We start from the raw sequence: 16,750 nt of genomic DNA, 5'->3' as shown, positions 1-16,750 counted from the left end.
CTTTATTTCACTTATGTAATGTAAAATTAACTCAAGTAATCAAGATCCTTGCAGGGATGATTAGTCATGATGAGACCAAAATTAAACAATTTGCTCAACAATGCTGGCCAGTCAAAAATAGATCAGGTTTCACTAATATTTGATGAGTCTAATTGTGTTTCCCTTACTAATTGTTTGCGTGCTCTGACAACGAACACATTGAGGCCCTGTCCACACGGCAACGGATTCAGGTGAATCCGATCCAATTGTTTATCGTTTAGGCCTGGCGTCCACACGGCACCGGCGTTTTGGGTGCCCAAAACGCAATCTTTTGAGAACGGGTCCCAGAGTGGAAAGATCTGGCAACGTTGCCGTTGCGAAGTCGTCTGGATGAGTAGAACGGATTTGTTTACGATGATGTCACAACCACATGACTGTGAGTGCTTCACGCCGGGTAGAAGTGTAACGAACTCAATGTGAGTTGTCAACAAATCCTATAACTTGGTTCATGAAACGCGCTTACAAAATATTTTCACTGTGAATATTTATTGTGTAATGGTGCAAAGTGAGAGAGAGAGAGAGAGAGAGAGAGAGAGAGAGAGAGAATAGCCCTTAGGACAGAGTCAATCCCGCCAGCAAAAATAGGGAAAAAAAAGGAGCGATCTCACCTCTTCAGATGTTGGTTTAAGTCCTACAATACATTCCTCAAAAAGGGCGTAGAAGAACAAATTAATCCATCAACGTGTAGCATTCAATTTATTCCGGACCATTAAAGACGCCGCCTTCCGCGTAGAATCATACGTCATCCTCGCCGCCATATTGGATGGGTCAAAGCGGAGAATAAAGATGCCTCATTCATGTACTGCGTTTAACTGTACCAACAGGTTTACCGTCCAAACGAGATCACATGGGATTACCTTTCACAGGTGAGACTGGAAAAATACTTTTCATTGTATTTGGTCATTATAATGTAATTTTACGAACAGATTTTTCTGACTTTATGGCTAATATGAAGTCTCGCACATAATAGTTTATGCGCATGCGTCCTTACTTCTTCTATTGTTCTGGTGTCTCCGAAGGGACCGTCTTACAGCGCCCCTAGAGGTGTGGCATGTGTATTGCATCGTTTTCAGCAAGCGTTGCGTTGCCATATGGACCTGATATTTTACTGATCGTTGCCCATGTGGACGCGATATTTTTTTAAATAACATCTCATTGCCGTTGTCGTGTGGATGTAGCCTGAGACTCCAGTAGTTTTGCTCTTTATTTCACTTATGTAATGTAAAATTAACTCGAGTAATCAAGGTCCTTGCAGGGATGATTAGCCATGATGAGACCAAAATTAAGCAATTTGCTCAACAATGCTGGCCAGTCAAAAAAAGATCAGGTTTCACTAATATTTGATGAGTCTAATTGTGTTTCCCTTACTAATTGTTTGCGTGCTCTGACAACGAACACATTGAGTGAAATCACAATGCAGTTAACAGGCACCAGCAAGGGCTCAGCGGGTGTGTTTACTTCTTTTATCCATGAAGTACATTTGCTCATGCAACAGAGTAGGTTCAACTATTCACACAGTATTAATCTCTGACCACGTTGGGATATCGCTTCAATTCTAACAGGATAGAAAATAAATGGCACTGTATAGACATGGAAAACTTCAAACTCACTACGTTGAGTATCGGGTTAGTTTGAAACCTGGTTTGTACCAAACTAGTAATAAAAATTACAATAGGGGAAAAAATATCATCAACAACAAAACTCTTTAAAAAAAGAACCCCAGGTAGGTATTGGTACTCCCATACTGAAAACCCAATAAAGTAGGCTTGCGGTGACAGCAACACCACAGACTTGATTTGTAAACTGTTCCAACTAAGTAGCAAAAGTGGAAGTAATTTCACCTGGGTAAACATGGAGCAGTTTTACAGCCCGTCAGGGTTCCAGACGTGACATTTCCCTTGTCAAAACACTTGATCTTTGATCTCCATATGCAGAGTCTTCTCAGAGAGGTGATAATTTCGAAGGACTCCAGCCAAATGGTCACTGGGGCCTGCCGAAACAGGCTACGTGGATGTTTGTGCTAATGGAATTCTTTTAACCAAGCCTTCTAAGATTTTAATCTTTTCGGTACACTTCTGACTTTGACCTTTGATATGGATCATGTACAAGGTACGTCGTTAAAGAAATATCAGGCATAACCTCAACAGATTTCAAAGCCTCGATTATAGAATTATGCAACTCAAACCAACCCCCTGAAACAATTAAATATTCACACACAGAATTACTAGCGGGGGCAGCACGGTGGTGTAGTGGTTAGCGCTGTCGCCTCACAGCAAGAAGGTCCGGGTTCAAGCCCCGTAACCGGCGAGGGCTGTTCTGTGTGGAGTTTGCATGTTCTCCCCGTGTCCGCGTGGGTTTCCTCCGGGTGCTCCGGTTTCCCCCACAGTCCAAAGACATGCAGGTTAGGTTAACTGGTGACTCTAAATTGACCGTAGGTGTGAATGTGAGTGTGAATGGTTGTCTGTGTCTAAGCCCATGTTTACATTAGACCGTATCAGCAGATCATCAGATTAACGTTTTTAAAACGATTAGTGTGCACACAGCAACACCAATACACGATTTGCGTGCACACAGCAACGCCAATACACGGATACGCTCGGCTCCGCAGGCATCCTGCGCTCCAAATCACTCCGCCCTGAACAGCGAGTGCCCTCTGGAGGGTGCGCACTCCGGCCCTGCGCAGCTCATAACTACACAATGGGCAGTATTTGCATCAGTATTTGCAGTATTTTCATACTTTTATACTCTTTAATGAAAGGTGATACAAGGCGGAAGTCCGCGCCGTTTTTCAGCAGTCACGTCACATGACCAACGCCAGCGAATCAGGAAGGTGGATGTCACAGTGACGTTGTCCAATGAGACGCCAGCTAGAGCTCAGCACAGCGTATCCGCATATTCTGAATGTTTACACAGCACCGGAGCTGACACGATCTGGATTGAATACGTGGACGCTGGCGGATTCCTGTTTCCCGGCGTTTCCAGGCGGTTTAATGTAAACGGACAGTGCATCCTCGAAGAAAACGAGACAGATACGGTCTAATGTAAACGTAGCCTATGTGTCAGCCCTGTGATGACCTGGCGACTTGTCCAGGGTGTACCCCGCCTTTCGCCCGTGGTCAGCTGGGATAGGCTCCAGCTTGCCTGCGACCCTGTAGAACAGGATAAAGCGGCTAGAGACAATGAGATGAGATGAATTACTAGCACCAGACAGACAACCTTGTGTTATTTTTTTTCCATGTCTGCAGTACATTTATCACTCTAGTAAAGCACATCCATGCAGTGACTGGCACCATGTACCATTGTACCTTCTGTACAAACCTTTGGGATACAGACAAGACATAAAAGCTGGAAGATGTCCCCCCACAAATTCTTTAATGCAGTCTTTCATTATGTCCTTGAAGAAAGTATGACTTATAACTTTTACACTGAATCCATTAGTTTTATCTTCAGAAAAATAAACTGATTCCCTTTCTATGTGCCAATTTTCAGCTCTAATCTTCCAACATTACAGGACAAGGCTTGCCCAGATTTGGACGGGGACTTGTTCCCACATTTCTACCAGTGAAACTGGCAAAAAAAAAAAAAAAAAATCCAAAAATTGTCTTCTGATGAAACACTAAGAGAAGCGGTCCCACGCTTCAGATGTGCGCAACAAGAGGCTTCATTTTCTCTGGCTGTAACATGTGAAAGTCGATGACAACCCCTTTCAGCAACACATAATGATGTTTTTGTTTAGTGTAGGTCTCTCTCACACACACAGTCCATGACTACGTTCCTCTGTCTTAGAGCTGGAAAAATGAGCATGTCTAAACCGTACACCAAGGTCAAAACACAACCACCTTGACATAAATCTAATCCAACTACATAAAATACATTGACATAAAACTAATCTTTACATAACGCTAATCAGGACTCCATTACTGAATAGGAAGCAACAGATAAAAGAGATGCATTTGGGAGCTATTTTAGAAACCACTACTATAAGGAAAGCCAAATGTTGCTCTTAACATGTCAGGCGTTTCTCGGTGAAATCACTTTGAAGTCAGCGTTGAAGATAAGCGGAAAACTTCCTGGAACTTCAAACAGAAGGGAAAGGCAAAGGAAATCACATCCTTTCCAGGGATTTGAAGGTCTTGAAGGAATTCCTGTTTCACTCAGCTGCCAGCCAGGAACTTCTAAACCCTCTCAAGGAGCATTTATAAAATCAGACCAGGAACACTGGATATTATTATATACCACATTATAGTATACAGTGTTCTATTCACTTACTCACTTTGAGTAACTGCGTTATCCTGGTCATGGCTGCAGAACTGTTCCTGGGAACACCGATCCCCCTTTTTGACCAACAGGGAATGGGTTCTTAAACCGATCCCATTCGGAACCTTGGTGCCAGCTAATGAAACCATGTTTTCACCAGTTGTAACCAAGGATGCATCTTGAACGGAGGGAGTTTCACAATGGGAGTAAACAGCAGTAGCAAAATGGCAGTACACACTGATTACCTCTGAGCTTTTGTTCTGTTGTTGCAGATATTTGTGACCCCTCACCGAATCCAGGGACACGTCGGCCGAAACGAATCCGAGATAATCGCAAAAAAAGCATTTTTTTTCGAAATTTGTGATTTTTGTTTTTTTCCATCATGTGCAAGTTGAGATCTTGAAGAATGCAATCAGTATTTCAGATAATAGATTGTTTTGTTGGAAAAGCATACATTTTTTGTTGCAAATTGTCTCGTTTTTGTCAGGACTGTAGCCTGCTGGGGGGTGTGGGTAAATTACCATATGGGCCATTCACATGATGATTTAAGTCATTTGTTGTTGTTTTTTTCCGCGAATCAGCTGTATGATCCGAGTTGAGTGCATGGCTACTTAACTGCATACAGGCGTGTGATTTCACTATGGAATGAGTTACTAAACAGAGCGCAGAGGAGGTGTCGCACCGCGAAGCAAACAGACACACGGTATTTACATCGGAGATCACCATTTCTAGCAAAAAAAACCCGCAACCTCGTTTTCCAGATTGAATGGAATACTTGAATGATCGGATGATACACGGACCGTTCTAGGATTACATTCCATCGGAGGCATTGGTGTGCACAAGGCGCCGTTTCTCTTTCTGATGGGGTAAGTTTATTAATCTAAGGCTGTGTGGTTATTTTTGCATGTAACGGAGTGTGTGTGGTTTGGTTAAGCCTAGGTCACAACTGGACGTACGATTTTTTGGCCGTGTGACTTTTGGCGTTTCCCAAATCGCTGCGGGTTTTTTTTTGTTCACGGAGAAAGACGCGCGTTGGCCGTAAGTTTGCCTTGCAACCTGAAAAAAACGTAAGCGCCTATAGAGTTTGTTTGACATGACAAAGAACCTCTGCGGCCGGTCTGCGGCCGGTCTGCGGCCGGTCTGCGGCTCGAAAATCAGCACATCACACGCACGCTCTCGTGCGTTTCATGCGCGCTCTCCGTGTGTTTCTTGCGTTTTTTGCATGTAGACCGGCCGTAGGAGCGCGTACTGTACAGCCGGTTGTGACCGAGGCTTTACATGAAACTAGCGTTGTGTTAGTTGTGTCATCATCGTGCTATATCTTTCTTTCTTACGGTGTGAGTAATTTTTCAACCACAAAACGTTAAAGTATACTTTAGGACTTATTTTTGTACTTCATAATTGTGTTGGGCATACTTTACATGGAAGGAAAATTGACGTGGTGATCTTTGTTTACATGAAAGTAGTATCCTGCTACCTCGTAGGGGGTAGGGCTTTCCTTAATGTCATGCAAACGAGCACCATTATGTGCCCGCCCTACACCCAGAGTAGCTGAGATGGAAAACTTTGAGGGCGATTTTCTCCCTTTTCTGTTTTAAGAAGTATACACTTTCAAAAGGCCACACATTCTTCAAATATTGTCATATCTCCACATGGAAGGCATCATTGGAAAGCTTAGAAACTGTACTTTCTGAATCGGTCAATAACTCAAAATGCCCCCGGGCCGACATGTGTCCCTGGATTCTGTGATCTGCCACATTTGTTTTCGGTCCATTTTTTTTTTTTCTGAAGATGTATCCTCTTCCGTTGCATTCTCCATTGCTTCGCTCCACTTCCTCTCCAAGCTAATGACTCACCCGCCGATGAAATCACGGTTTGTGCTAAAACAATTTATTTTTGATGAAAATGCTATAAACAGTTCAAAATTTGACGTGCAAGTCAGAAAGAACCCGTTCCCTGTTGGTCGAAAAGGGGTAAAAGACAGCGCGAACATGCGTAACTCTGCCCAGACAACAACCTGAGCTAAGGATGGAACAGGGGACCCTGGTGCTGCACTCAGTATGATATTATTATTATTATTATTATTATTATTATGAATAATATACATGTATTTTATAGATTAGAATTTTATTATTCAATTTAAAATAGCCGATACAACTAAAAAAGTTATTCATCATATTTCTTTATTTTAAAAAAATGGAAATTAGCAAAGCAGAAGAGTGCTGCACAAAGTATCAAAAGTTCAAAACTTATTCAATATGCCAGTGGAGCAATTCAGTATGTTCAGTTTTAATTTAAATCGGCTAACATTATTTTAGACACCGAGACGTTGACATGAATGAGCAGAGAAGCACAAAAATCAAAAAGTACGTTAACAAAACTGACTTCTTAAAAAAAAATAATAATAAACTGATAGCACACGACCATTCAAGATTAAATTGTGATTTTTAGACAATTCAACAGGGAAAGTTTTCATTACAATTATCGACTCTATCCTCTCAGGAAAAACAGGACTGAACTGTATCCTTCCTTGTCGCTGAGGTGGCATTCGTAAGCAGGGCTCGAAATTCACGGTGGTCCAGTTGCCCAAGGCGACTTAATTTGTCATTTGGCAGGTAATTCCTGTCACTAGCCAGCCCGGCTGGCTAGTTGAAAATAAAAAATATATATGAAGTGAAGATTCTGACTAGGGCTGTGCAATATCGCCGAAAATTCTGTGTGAGATACATATAATTATTATATCGTAACTATCGAGTATTTTATGGTCATCTGCCGACTTCCATTTGTTTCGTGTTTGTTGCATTTGTTTAAAACCTTTTCCGGTGGTTTTCTCCCTGTCCCTCAGGCAGTAACATGAGAGGCTGCCTAAGGGTAAAAAAAACCAATAACGTCACACAGTGCCAACCAATCCCGGGCGACATCTCGGTGCTGAAAGGTACTTGCGGGAAGATTTCCTAGTTTCGGTTTACAGCGCTGACTCAGTTCGTGCAATCACTGGTGTTGCATAGGCTACCGTGTAAGCTCTGTCAATTTCAGCGACGAATTAAAAATGGAAGCGGACGAATTGGTTCCTAAAAGAACTAGTAAGGGGTCAGTCATCTGGCATTTTTTTTGGATATTGCGAGGAGGACGTGGAACAGCAAACGCCAATTTGTAAAGCGCGCAAAAAAAACTAAATACTATCAAAATACTCGGGTCTTGAAATAAATGCACATTAGTCATGAACAATGGTAACTACTTTCTTTTGTGTTATTTTTGACAGAAGTAAAATTCATACATGAACAAATTTTGGTGAGTTGATTTTCTGTTTGGCGAGTTACTTTGGAAGGTAACTAGTCCAGCTGGCTGGTGAAAAAATATATGAATTTCGAGCCCTGGTAAGGGAACATCTTTCACCCAGAAACACTGATTGTGTAACGTTTTAAGGTGCATACAGTGTCTTGCAAAAGTATTCATCCTCCTTCATGTTTGTCCTGTTTTCTTGCATTACAAGCTGGAATTAAAACGGATTTCTGGAGGGTTAGCACCATTTGATTTATACAACATGCCTACCAAGCGGTAGGCATGTTGTATAAATCAAATGGTGCTAACCCTCCAGAAATCATAATAAAACAATAATTCATAATAAAACAATAATTAAGATGAAAAAAACAGAAATCTGGAGTGTGCATAGGTATTCACCCCTAAATGAGAGCTGGTCCAACCAATTCACTTCATAAGTCACATAATGAGTTGATTAAGATCCACCTGTGTGCAATCAAAGCGTCACATGATCTGTCACATGATGTCTGTACAAATTAACCTGTCCTGGAAGGACCCTGACTCTACAACACTATGAAGCAAGCAACATGAGAACCAAGGAGCCTCCAAACAGGTCCGAGACAAAGTTGTGAAGAAGTATAGATCAGGGTTGGGTCATTTAAAAAAAAAAAAATCCCAAACTTTGAATATCCCAGAGAGCACCATTAAATCCATGACAGCACAATGGAAAGAACATGGCACCACTACAAACCTGACAAGAAAAGGCCGCCCACCAAAACTCACAGACCAGGCAAGGACGGCATTAATCAGAGATGCAACAAAGACACCAAAGAGAACACTGAAGAAGCTGCAGAGATCCACAGCAGAGGTGGGAGTATCTGTCCACAGAACCATTTTAAGCCGTGCACTCTACAGAGTGGGGCTTTATGGAAGAGTGGCCAGAAAAAAAAAAAAAAAGTCATTGCTTAAGAAAACACGTTTGGAGTTTGCCCAACAGCATGTGGCAGACTCCCCAAACACATGGAAGAAGATTCTCTGATCAAATGAGACTAAACTTGATCTTTTTAGCCAGCATGGAAAATGCCAAGTGTGGCACAAACCCAACGTCCTGAGAACATCCTTCTTACAGTGAAGCATGGTGGTGGCAGCATCATGCTGTGGGGATGTTTTTCATCTGCAGGGACAGGAAAGCTGGTCAGGACTGAAGGAAAGATGGATGGCACTAAATAAAGGGCAATTCTGGAGGAAAACCTGTTTGAGTCAGCCAGAGGTTTGAGACTGGGACGAAGGTTCACGTTCCAGCAGGACAATGACCCTAAACATACTGCTAAAGCTACACTGGAGTGGTTTAAAGGGAAACATTTAAATGTCTTGGAATGGCCTAATCAAAGCCCAGACCTCAATCCAATTGAGAATCTGTGGCATAACTTGAAGATTGCTGTACACCAACACAACCCATCTAACTTGAAGGAGTTGGAGCAGTTTTGCCTTGAGGAATGGGCAAAAATCCCAGTGGCTAGATGTGCTAAGCTAATAGAGACATACCCCAAGAGACTTGCAGCTGTAATTGCAGCAAAATATGTCTCTACAAAGTATTGACTTTGGGGGTGAATACCTATGCACACTCCAGATTTCTGTTGGGGTTTTTTTGTCCATCTTAATTATTGTTCATGTCACAATAAAACAATAATTTGCACCTTTTAGGTTGATATGGGACGGCCTTGGGCTGAGGTGCCCTTGAGCGAGGCACCTAACTCCCAAATGCTTCCCGGACGCTGTAAGCATGGCTGCCCACTGTTATGGGTGTGTGTGTGCGCTCATTGCTCGTGTGTTCATTGCTTCAGATGGGTGAAATGCAGAGAGGAACTCCACAAGTGTGTGATGAATAAAGTTGTGCTCTCTTTCTTAAAGTTGTAGGCATGTTGTGCAAATCAAATGGTCCTAATCCCCCCAAAATCCATTTTAATTCCAGCTTGTAATGCGACAAAACAGGACAAACACCAAGGGAGATGAATACTTTTGCAAGACACTGTATGTACAAAAATCTTACGCACGTGCAAAGAAATGCCGGAGAGAACGGTTTCTGCATTTAAAAAGATACTGTAAAGAGCAGTAAACAGTCATAAATTAAACATATTTGGTCGTATTTTCTTTTCTTTTAATCTGAAAAGTAGTCTCTCTATTACATAATATGCTTCTTTCTTTACTGACATCCAAACATTTAAGTTTGTGCTGAATTGGAAATCTCAAATGTTTTTGTAATGACTCAAAAAAAAAAAAAAAAAAAGGGTTTTAGCACATTAAACCAGCGGTCAACAGGTTTTATTCATCCATGTATGCAATTTTATATCAGTTAACGCTACTGAACAGTACAATCCGTTCTGTATCAACAGTATAATGAATGAGACAGTGAAAGTGGTTTTTGTTATATTGTGTGTGTGTGTTGTGTTTTTTTTTCTTTTCTTTTTATAGTGTAAACTTGTGGTATTGTGAAAGCCCTGGTAGCAGAGGTGGACAAAGTACCCAACTTCATTACTTAAGTCAAAGTACAGATACCGCTGGTCAAACGTTACTCTGATACAAGTGAAAGTTGTACAGTCAAATTTTTACTCACGTTAAAGTACTGAAGTACTAGCTTTTAAAAATACTTAAGTATTAAAAGTACATGTTCTGTCAACGCATCGTCGTATTATTGCCACAACGCTTACAAAACCTAACGCCGTTACCAAAGCCAGAAATGTGAATTCACAAAATGAACGCATGCTGTGCCATCATGGTAGTTTAACGTTAAGCTAGCTAGTCAGTGAAACTCCACTTGACATGCTAGCCAACTCTTTTCAAACTCAAAATCATACTGGGTAGCTAACGCTACAAGAAAATAAAGTTTTCTACATTCTGTTTATTTGGCAAGATTATGCTCAAACATATTTCTAAAAGGACTTCAGATAAGTTAATGTTATTCATGCTAGCGCAACTCCATTTTTACATGCTAACTAAGGCCAAGTTTACATTAGACCGTATCTGTCTCGTTTTCTTCGCGGATGCACTGTCCGTTTACATTAAAACGCCTGGAAATGGGAATCCGCCAGGGTCCACGTATTCAATCCAGATCGTGTCTGGTCCGGTGCTGTGTAAACATTGAGAATACGCGGATACGCTGTGCTGAGCTCTAGCTGGCGGCGTCATTGGACAACGTCACTGTGACATCCACCTTCCTGATTCGCTGGCGTTGGTCATGTGACGCGACTGCTGAAAAACGGCGCGGACTTCCGCCTTGTATCACCTTTCATTAAAGAGTATAAAAGTATGAAAATACTGCAAATACTGATGCAAATACTGCCCATTGTGTAGTTATGATTGTCTTTAGGCTTGCCATCCTTCCACTTGCAAGTGGTAAGTGATATGCGCTGGGATCTCACACACAGCGGCTCAGTCCCGAATCACTGCTCGTGCGCTTCACTCGTGCGCTCTGTGAGCTGCGCAGGGCCGGAGTGTGCACCCTCCAGAGGGCACTCGCTGTTCAGGGCGGAGTGATTTGGAGCGCAGGATGCCTGCGGAGCCGAGCGTATCCGTGTATTGGTGTTGCTGTGTGCACGCTAATCGTTTTAAAAACGTTAATCTGATGATCCGCTGATACGGTCTAATGTAAACCCCACCTAACAGTGTCCAAGCTGTGTGTTAACGTTAGCCGTCGACAAGGCTATGGCAACTTGGCGGGAAAGGCCATAGAAAGTCGTTTGACTAATCAGACTGCAGAGGTATTGCAACGTTATCGCTAGCTCTAAAAGCACAACTTCATTGCAAGCTTTCTCTTGGAGTAAAACATTTATATACCTCAAGATGCTTCTGCAGGTTGGATGGTGAGTTTTTGGAGGCTGAAAGCAACGCAGACATTTAAAATGAAACGATTCTTTAATCCTTTCAGAAAACTGAAACATGGGTTCTAGGTATAGCCAATGGGTGCGTGTTCATTCCCCAGAAGAACCACCTCTTTCCATTCTGCCATCAACTGATCATGTTAAATAATGCTGTGGAGAAGTCACTGAACTTGATTTTATACAGCCTATGGATGTGACGTGACCCTAGTGATTACTGATCGGCTGTCTCAGTGCGACCTGCAAAAAACACAACTACGTTTTCGAAAAGAAAAAGCATCCACTTTCAAATCTGCTTCATAGTAAAGAGGACCTTGACAGAAATGTATTTTAGTAAAAAGTATGATATTTGCCTTTAAAATATAAGAAGAAAGAAACCTTTATTTGTCACATGCACACTTCAAGCACAGTGAAATTCATCCTCTGCATTTAACCCATCTGAAGCAGTGAGCACACACGCACACACCCAGAGCAGTGGGCAGCCACACCAGAGCGCCCGGGGAGCAGTCAGGGGTCAGGTACCTTGCTCAAGGGCACTTCAGCCCAAGGCTGCCCCATGTCAACCAAACTGCATGTCTTTGGACTGTGGGGGAAACCAGAGCACCCGGAGGAAACCCACGCGGACACGGGGAGAACATGCAAACTCCGCACAGAAAGGCCCTCGCCATCCACTGGGTTCAAACCCAGAACCTTCTTGCTGTAAGGCGACCGTGCTAACCACTACACCACCATGCCGCCCAAAGATAAGATAAGTCTTTGTCATTATCACTTTTTCAAAAGGTACAACGAAATTGAAGGTGCTGTTGACTCGTTATGAGTTATAGAAAAAATAAAAACAAATAAAGTATAAAAATAAACAGTAAAGTATACAGAATTGCACTGGTAAATAGTATAAACAGAATATAAACAGAATTGTATCGGTTCTACATGTACACAGATTGCACTGATAAAATAGTATAAACAGAATATACCGTGGCAGCACGGTGGTGTAGACCCCGTTTACACGTAGCCAGGTATCTATAAAAACGGATATTTATTTATGCGGTTGCACCCATCATTTACATGTAAACGGAGGTTCCAGTCACTGAAAACGGCTGCTTTCGAAAACTCCGGGCAAAGTGGAGATTTGTGAAAACTCTGTTTACATGCCTGCGTGTAAATAGTGGAAAACTGAGTTTTCTCTGCGTTATGGGGAAAACGGAGTTTTAGCATTGTGATTTGACGGTCCCTCCTCCTTGGCTTTCAGATCTCTGGGTGGCTTTCTATTTGTTTGACATGGTTTTTGACAGCCTTCCCTGGCTGTTTTTGAGCATTGTGTAAATGGAATTATTTTCTAGTACGGAGAGAAGATACCCGTTTTCATAAATACCCAGCTACGTGTAAACGAAGTAGTAGTGGTTAGCACGGTCGCCTCACAGCGAGAAAGTTCTGGGTTCGAGCCCAGCAGCCGGCAAGGGCCTTTCTGTGTGGAGTTCGCATGTTCTCTCCGTGTCTGCGTGGATTTCCCTCACAATCCAAAGACATGCGGTTAGGTTAATATGGGACTGCCTTGGGCTGAGGTGCCCTTGAGCGAGGCACCTAACTCCCAACTGCTCCCCGGGCGCTGTTAGCATGGCTGCCCACTGCTGTGCGTGCGTTCACTGCTTCAGATGGGTTAAATGCAGAGAGGAACTTTCACAAGTGTGTGATGAATAAAGTTGTCTCATCTCATCTCATTATCTATAGCCGCTTTATCCTGTTCTACAGGGTCGCAGGCAAGCTGGAGCCTATCCCAGCTGACTACGGGCGAAAGGCGGGGTACACCCTGGACAAGTCGCCAGGTCATCACAGGGCTGCACATAGACACAGACAACCATTCACACTCACATTCACACCTACGGTCAATTTAGAGTCACCAGTTAACCTAACCTGCATGTCTTTGGACTGTGGGGGAAACCGGAGCACCCGGAGGAAACCCACGCGGACACGGGGAGAACATGCAAACTCCACACAGAAAGGCCCTCGCCGGCCACGGGGCTCGAACCCGGACCTTCTTGATAAGTTTCCAAAAAAATAAAACTCAAGTATACTCAAAAAGTGTACTTAAGAGTACTGTAGTACTCAAGTAAATGTACTTCATTACTGTCCACCTCTGCCTAGTAGACTTTTAACATGGAGGAATGCTGAATGGTTCTCCAGGGCAAGTTAGTAACCGACCAACCAGTAAATGCCCAACCTAAGATTCCACACAATGAAACACTGACAGGCAGGTGCGTTTTCTAAACACGTCCATGTATTTTCTGTGGCATATTAATACATCAGAGGAACAGGAAAGAAAGCACGTGTCTTGTGAAGGGTTAACAGTTTATTGGGGACTTTTCCTAAAACACGAGATCACACACACACACTCTCTCACACACACACTCTCACTCACTCACTCTCACGCTCGCTCACTCGCTCACTCACACTCTCACTCACACTCTCTCTCACTCACTCACACTCTCTCTCACTCACTCACACTCTCTCACTCACTCACACTCTCTCACTCACTCACACTCTCTCTCTCTCTCTCTCACTCACTCTCACACTCACTCACTCACTCTCTCTCACACACTCACTCACTCTCTCTCTCTCTCTCTCTCACACTCACTCACTCACACTCATACTCACTCTCTCTCTCACACTCTCTCACACTCACTCTCTCACACTCACTCACTCTCACGCTCGCTCACTCTCTCACGCTCGCTCACTCTCACACACTCACTCTCTCACGCTCGCTCACTCTCACACACTCACTCTCACACACTCACTCTCACACACTCACTCTCACACACTCACTCTCACACACTCACTCTCACACACTCACTCTCACACACTCACTCTCACACACTCACTCTCACTCACTCACACTCTCTCTCACTCACTCACACTCTCTCTCACTCACTCACACTCTCACTCACTCACTCACACTCTCTCTCACTCACTCACACTCTCTCTCACTCACTCACACTCTCTCTCACTCACTCACACTCTCTCACTCTCTCTCACTCACACTCTCTCACACACTCACTCACTCTCTCTCACACACACACACTCACTCACACTCTCACTCACTCTCTCTCTCTCACTCACTCACTCTCTCTCACACTCACTCACTCACTCTCTCTCTCTCTCACACTCACTCACTCACACTCATACTCACTCTCTCTCTCTCTCACACTCACTCTCTCACACTCACTCACTCTCTCACGCTCACTCACTCTCACACTCACTCACTCTCTCACGCTCGCTCACTCTCTCACGCTCGCTCACTCTCACTCACTCACTCTCTCATACTCACTCACTCTCTCACACTCACTCACTCTCTCACACTCACTCACTCTCTCACACTCACTCACTCTCTTACACTCACACTCACTCTCTCACACTCACTCTCTCTCTCTCACTCACTCTCACACTCACTCACTCTCTCACACTCACTCTCTCTCTCTCACACTCACTCACTCACTCACACTCATACTCACTCTCTCTCTCACACTCACTCTCTCACACTCACTCACTCTCTCACGCTCACTCACTCTCTCACGCTCGCTCACTCTCACTCACTCACTCTCTCATACTCACTCACTCTCTCACACTCACTCACTCTCTCACACTCACTCACTCTCTCACACTCACTCACTCTCTCACACTCACACACTCTCACACACTCTCTCACTCTCACACACTCACTCACTCACACTCATTCACTCTCTCACACTCACTCACTCTCTCACACTCTCTCACTCTCACACACTCTCTCACTCTCTCACACACTCTCTCACTCTCACACACTCTCTCACTCACACTCATTCACTCTCTCACACTCACTCTCTCTCTCTCACTCCACTGCTTTCACCAGCACAATCCAACAAAACCAACACGTGCAGCACGTGCAGCTCATAATGGCCAATACGTGAACAGGTGTGTAAGACAAGAGCACGCGCCATAATTAGAGGAACACAAGCTCGCGCGATCAGGTGACCACTCAGCCGCAGGAATCCTCCTCGCGCGACGTTTTTGCGCCAGACAAAAACTGAGTTTTATTGTCGCAAAATTTCAAGTAATTTCACACCAAAACTGAAATAAACACCTGCAGAAAAAAAAGGCTGAGACGCAGAGCAAAACTAACGCTGCACAAGCTCTAATAAACACTAACAATGTGGCACAAGCAACATCTATTAAACTTACCTTCATATATTTTGTAGAATTGCGATGAAATTATGAGGTCGGTTTTATCCCCCTGACACGTATTTGGCACTGATACACTTTATAAAAACAAAGTTTTATCCATTTACTTTACTATTTAGAAATAAAACATGTAGAAATATACAGAAACAAGTCTGCAGCCCTGTCCCACTTTAACTCTGCCAGCTCTGCACTCGCACTTTGTCTATCTACAGACACGGCTCCTCAGTGCGCATGCGCGCAACGCGCCTGTATTGTTGCTTCTCGTGCAACAAATGAGCACGGTGTGACGCGCACGAGCTGTGACTCAGGTAACTCCGGTTCCTCCTGCAGAGAGAAGCAGCGATTCGGTTTATCGCTTCGATATCGATCTGATCATAAAATGTGCAGGATCTACATGTTTTTACTTTTAAAATCTTGGATCTAAATTAAATTTGCATTAAAGATTGGGCAGACCTGTGTGTCTGTGTGTTGTCTAGATCCAGATACAGTGGTGCTTGAAAGTTTGTGAACCCTTTAGAATTTTCTATATTTCTGCATAAATATGACCAAAAACATCATCAGATTTTCACACAAGTCCTAAACGTAGATAAAGAGAACCCAGTTAAACAAATGAGACAAAAATATTATACTTGGTCATTTATTTATTGAGGAAAATGATCCAATATTACATATCTGTGAGTGGCAAAAGTATGTGAACCTTTGCTTTCAGTATCTGGTGTGACCCACTTATGCAGCAATAACTGCGAGTAAACGTTTCCGGTAACTGTTGATCAGTCCTGCACACCGGCTTGGAGGAATTTTAGCCCATTCCTCCGTACAGAACAGCTTCAACTCTGGGATGTTGGTGGGTTTCCTCACATGAACTGCTCGCTTCAGGTCCTTCGATTGGATTAAGGTCAGGACTTTGACTTGGCCATTCCAAAACATTAACTTTATTCTTCTTTAACCATTCTTTGATAGATCGACTTGTACGCTTAGGGTCGTTGTTTTGCTGCATGACCCACCTTCTCTTGAGATTCAGTTCATGGACAGCTGTCCTGACATTTTCCTTTAGAATTCACTGGTATAATTCAGAATTCATTGTTCCATCAATGATGGCAATCCGTCCT

At 43.3% G+C, this 16,750-nt stretch overlaps 1 protein-coding gene across 2 annotated transcripts in view; it reads right to left on the bottom strand.

Moving 5' to 3' along the window:
• Positions 1–15,854, bottom strand: part of kank1a (KN motif and ankyrin repeat domains 1a) — a 132,137-nt gene extending 116,283 nt beyond the window's left edge. For both annotated transcript variants that reach the window (XM_060907206.1, XM_060907205.1), the window contains exon 1: positions 15,642–15,854. The gene's annotated coding sequence lies outside the window, so the exon portion shown is untranslated. The remainder of the gene's footprint in view (positions 1–15,641) is intronic.
• Between the last annotated feature and the right edge of the window lie 896 nt (positions 15,855–16,750).

The sequence above is a fragment of the Neoarius graeffei genome, chromosome 24 (assembly GCF_027579695.1).
Source record: "Neoarius graeffei isolate fNeoGra1 chromosome 24, fNeoGra1.pri, whole genome shotgun sequence".
Taxonomy (NCBI): domain Eukaryota; kingdom Metazoa; phylum Chordata; class Actinopteri; order Siluriformes; family Ariidae; genus Neoarius; species Neoarius graeffei.
Note: the sequence above shows the minus strand (reverse complement) of the source record. Positions and strands in the feature narration are given on the sequence as shown.